The sequence below is a fragment of the Pinus tabuliformis genome, chromosome 1_1, assembly GCF_031772625.1.
Source record: "Pinus tabuliformis cultivar Carrire ecotype Pingquan chromosome 1_1, CPIR1, whole genome shotgun sequence".
Lineage (NCBI taxonomy): Eukaryota > Viridiplantae > Streptophyta > Pinopsida > Pinales > Pinaceae > Pinus > Pinus tabuliformis.
Window position 1 is genome coordinate 183191595 of NC_142297.1, and position 4426 is coordinate 183196020.

At 32.9% G+C, this 4426-nt stretch overlaps 1 pseudogene; it reads right to left on the reverse strand.

Annotated features, from left to right (window-relative positions):
* Window positions 1-3206: 3206 nt before the first annotated feature.
* LOC149212146 (endoglucanase 1 pseudogene) lies at window positions 3207-3721 on the reverse strand (annotated as a pseudogene).
* Between the last annotated feature and the right edge of the window lie 705 nt (window positions 3722-4426).

A 4426-nucleotide genomic window follows, 5' to 3' on the forward strand; every position in this document is an offset into this window, starting at 1 on the left:
TACAATTAATTAAAATGAACATAATATTTATAACAATTAAGAGTAATAACCATTAAAAATTTGTAATTAAAATAATTCCAATGTAAAAAAAAAAAAAAAAAAAAACTTCCATTAAAAATCAATGATAATTTAAAATTAATAAATATGACAATTGAAATTAATTATAAAACAAATGAACATAATCATAAATAAATATGGATTTAAATATAATTATAACAATTAAAATCAATAATTAGGTAAAACTAATATAACAATTATGACAATTAATATTAATAAATATAACACTTAACATTAATAATTAAATAATTAAAATAAATACTATATAAATAATTAAAAAAAATAATTAAATAATTAAAAGTAATAAAAATAAAAATAATTAAATTATAACAATTAAAACTAATTATAACAATTAAAATCAATATTTAAATAAAACCAATAGAATAATTATAACAATTAATATTTATGACAATTAAAATTAATAATTATAACACTTAAAATTAATAATTAATTAATTGAAATTAATACAATAAAAATAATTAAAAAATAATAATTAAATAATTAAAAAGTAATTAAAATAAAAATAGTTAAATAATAACAATTTAAACTAATATGACAACTATAACAATTTAAAATAAATACAACAATTTAAACTCAAATAAATAAAATAAATTAATAAAAATAACCCTAAAAGAAATTTATATAATCATAATAGTCAGATTAAATAAAAAATAAATAATAAATTAAAAAATTAAAAATAAATAAAATAATTAAATAAAAATATAATAATAATAATAAAATAAATAAATAAATTCTAATATCTGTCGGCCAAGCATCTCATATATATATAAAGAAAAATTGAGAACAGTCTTTCAAATAATATCTATCTCAGATCCTGAAGATGAACCATCGTTGTTGGTTCGAAACGTCGATCAGAAGAAAATCTAATGCGATGTATCCGGAAGATAATAGAGACCACAACTTCTTCAGCAATCTCCCATCCACCAACCCTCTGATAAATCCAGTGCTCTCATATATATGTGTGTGTGTTGTGCCATACATGAACTCTTAAGAAATTTCAAAGCCTTCACCTAATGCAATCCTCCAGGTTTTTCAAGACACCAAAGAAAACTAATTACGATCAGTTTCTTAAACATGGAAATTTTACAACACACTGCTTCCAAAACAACCATCCAAAAGGTCATTACTAAATAGCTTGATTAGAAATAGATTGAATGAGAAGGTCCAGATGGGGTATTCAATCATCTCCATCCATTTGTTCTGCATCCTCAATGCTTACTTGGACAATATATCAGCCTTCATATTTATCCCTTGCAGACAAGCTGAAAAGATAATGACATGGAATTTTTCCTTGCTTCTCTGATTCCGGCCAATGATGGGCCAGCTGCAAATTTTCCTGATTGAAATTTCCATTTGACCTCTCTGCAATGTGTTTGGAATCTCTTATCACCTGTAGACAATTTAAACCTTTCTCTATTGCTATTTTCAGAATCTACCAAAAAGCATAAAGTTCTGCTCTGTTGTTTGATCCATCTCCTACAGCTCTGCTTTGAAACTGATCTCGTAATTGTCTCTTAAAGTAATGCCTCATGATCCACAATAGCTGGGATTACCTTGACAAGCCTCGTTGAAATAACTCCACACTATTGTTATATATATATCTGGGGATCTTAGTATTATTTGTTTCTTTTCCTTTAAAGGTGGTTGTGTCCCTTAATATGCATATCTATTCTTGTGTCAAACTTGATTAGTAATAACATCTTTGTTTTGAATTCTTTTCATTTCTTGCTAGCCAAATAGCTTAAGTCACTGTACAAGGACAGTCTGATGCCCACATGTAGTTAATACAGAATGTATTTTGAAAACTAGGATTTAGCTTTGTAGTGCTTGAATCATCATTTCATGTTGGTTTTCATTTGTTAGTAGCCAGATCATTTCTCTTACAATATGATTGTAATATCTTTTGTTTCTCTTACAATATGATTGTAATATCTTTTGTTTCTCTTCTGTGGGAAATTTTGTACAGGAGTTCAAACAATGTATATAAATAGAAAGATGCAGAAAATGATAGTCAAATTTTGTACTCAGAATTATGACAAGAAAGCCCCTGCTGGGTTTGTGAGGAAAGAGAGCTTCAACACCAGTTCTGTCTCCAACTGCCAAGATGATCAGTACGCTACTAACATGTTTAGTGAAGAATTTATGCTATTCTCTTGTAATCTATAGGCTCCCAAAGCTCCTCATAGATGAGAATATTTGCAGGATGTTAATATTGTTGTAAGTTTGTAGTAGTTGTGGAATGACTTACTTTTGTGTTGCTTCTCATCTTTAACAACAAGAGTTTCTGTGGTGAATAAGCAGAATCCATGTCCTACCTTGTGAAGCAGCGCTTCACTGTGATAGCGTTATTTGTAATGTCTCTGATAAATCCTTTAGACTTCTATTTCATTCTGTAATATGATGGGATTCACTCTACAAGATTAGGGGATTCACTCTACAGAGTCCATGTCATACCTTCTGAATCAGCTCTCCACTTATGCTAATTTTCTCTGTAATGACCCTAATAAATCCTATATAATGAGATTTCATTTTGTAATATGATGGGATTTCACTCTACAAGATTGGTTTCAGTTTTACTTGTATTGTGGTATATGAAATTTCTCAGTTTTACTTGTAATAGGATGGGATTTCATTTTGTAATATCATGGGATTTCCCTCTGCAATATTTGCTACTAAATTTTACAATTCCAAATTATGGGATTTCCCTCTGCAATATTTGCTACTAAATTTTACAATTCCAAATTAATAATCCTATCGGCCTCTCTTTGTACCTTTTGGGACAATTGCTAGTATTAAAAAAGTATTGTCTACAAATTTTAATTTATATTTACGCCGTAAAGCGTTTCCCTTTGAAATGAATTACCCCAACCGTGGCCATGTCCTATTGTTAACAGTGGATTTGTGGTGTTAGACGATTGAACAAAGTTTAATCGTTGATCCAAAACTGAAACGGCTCATGACACTAAAACGGATCATGAATTTTCGTCCTCCCCGTTCACCCTAAGATCTCGCTCATGGCATTAACCCTAAGATCTCGCTCATGGCATTAGATACTTATTAGTCGCCCATATTTTAATTTACCTGAGTTGCAGTTTGAAAAGACTTTGAGAATAAGAGAAGTCGGATGTTCAGAAAACGATGGACGCGGCAGCCATTGTTGCTGCAGTTTCTCCAGCGACATCAGAGCCTGGATTTTGGGTGTCGATGCTGTAAACAGTACGAGATGTGTCCATGTCTTCTGGTTGCTCCCAGCAATCGTGATCAGTGTTGGGAATACCCACCTTGGCAATCACAAATCAATAAGCATTACTCATGCATTTCTTGTCTGTTATATTCTTCGGAATGCTTGGATTGAGCGGGGCAGTTTCTGTTATATTCTTCGGAATGCTTGGATTGAGTGGGGCAGGCTATATCTTTCATTCGATCATACCTGCACGAAGATTTTGTTCGGTTGGATAGTAGCTTTGAGGAAATAGTCCGTAGCCCAAAGAATTGCAGCTTTGGCATTTTCAATCTTCTGGCCCATTAAATTGTTGAACTCCAACACACTCCAGGCTAACATGGTAGTAGTAGAAGCCATTGGAAACCCAAATTTTACGTTATCGCTTGCGTGGTAATATCGTCCAACCAAATCAACCTGCATTCATTCGATTTATTTAGTACCCATTGAAGAAAAACTAAAACAGTTGAAGGGTTGAGATGAAAGGCTAAAACAGTTATTCGTATGTTTTTAAAAAATATCCATACATTCTGGTCGAATCCGTCTTTGGGGGCTGAATCTTTCCTCCATGTCAATCTCTTATTTGGTGGAAGAACACCCGACCGCTGCCCCTCGAAGAACTTAATGCTCTTTGAGAGGGCATCTTTGTAGTCAAAATTGCCATTGCCAGGGAAAGAAGAGTCTAGCACTGTTATAGACAATTTTGTGCCTTGCATGAATTGTCAATAATCCAAGGGATCCAAAGTCCCTAAACATGATGTTCCTACCCCTAGAGGAACAAGGTCAGCAAGCCAACAGCTCTCAGATCAGTTCTCCACCTGAAAACACTCAAAAACAAGCAATCCTGAAATCAAAGCAGGTGCTCCACTAGGCTTCTGCGCTGAAACACAACTGCTCCATGGTGTACCTGCGTTGCAAAGCAGGTAGAACAAAGCCCACCTGCGTTGGGCGAGTTTGGACATGTGGCACAGTGAGTCATTGCTTTGGAATCTTCCAAAAATGACACTTGGGTCAGGTATTTCGCCTTGTGATGAGTCAGAGGCTTTGTTTCTCCAAGTGGAAGCAAGGTTCACCAAGTGGACTCAAGAACTGAAGATCAACTAAAGATTAACTGAAGAGAGAGAGGAC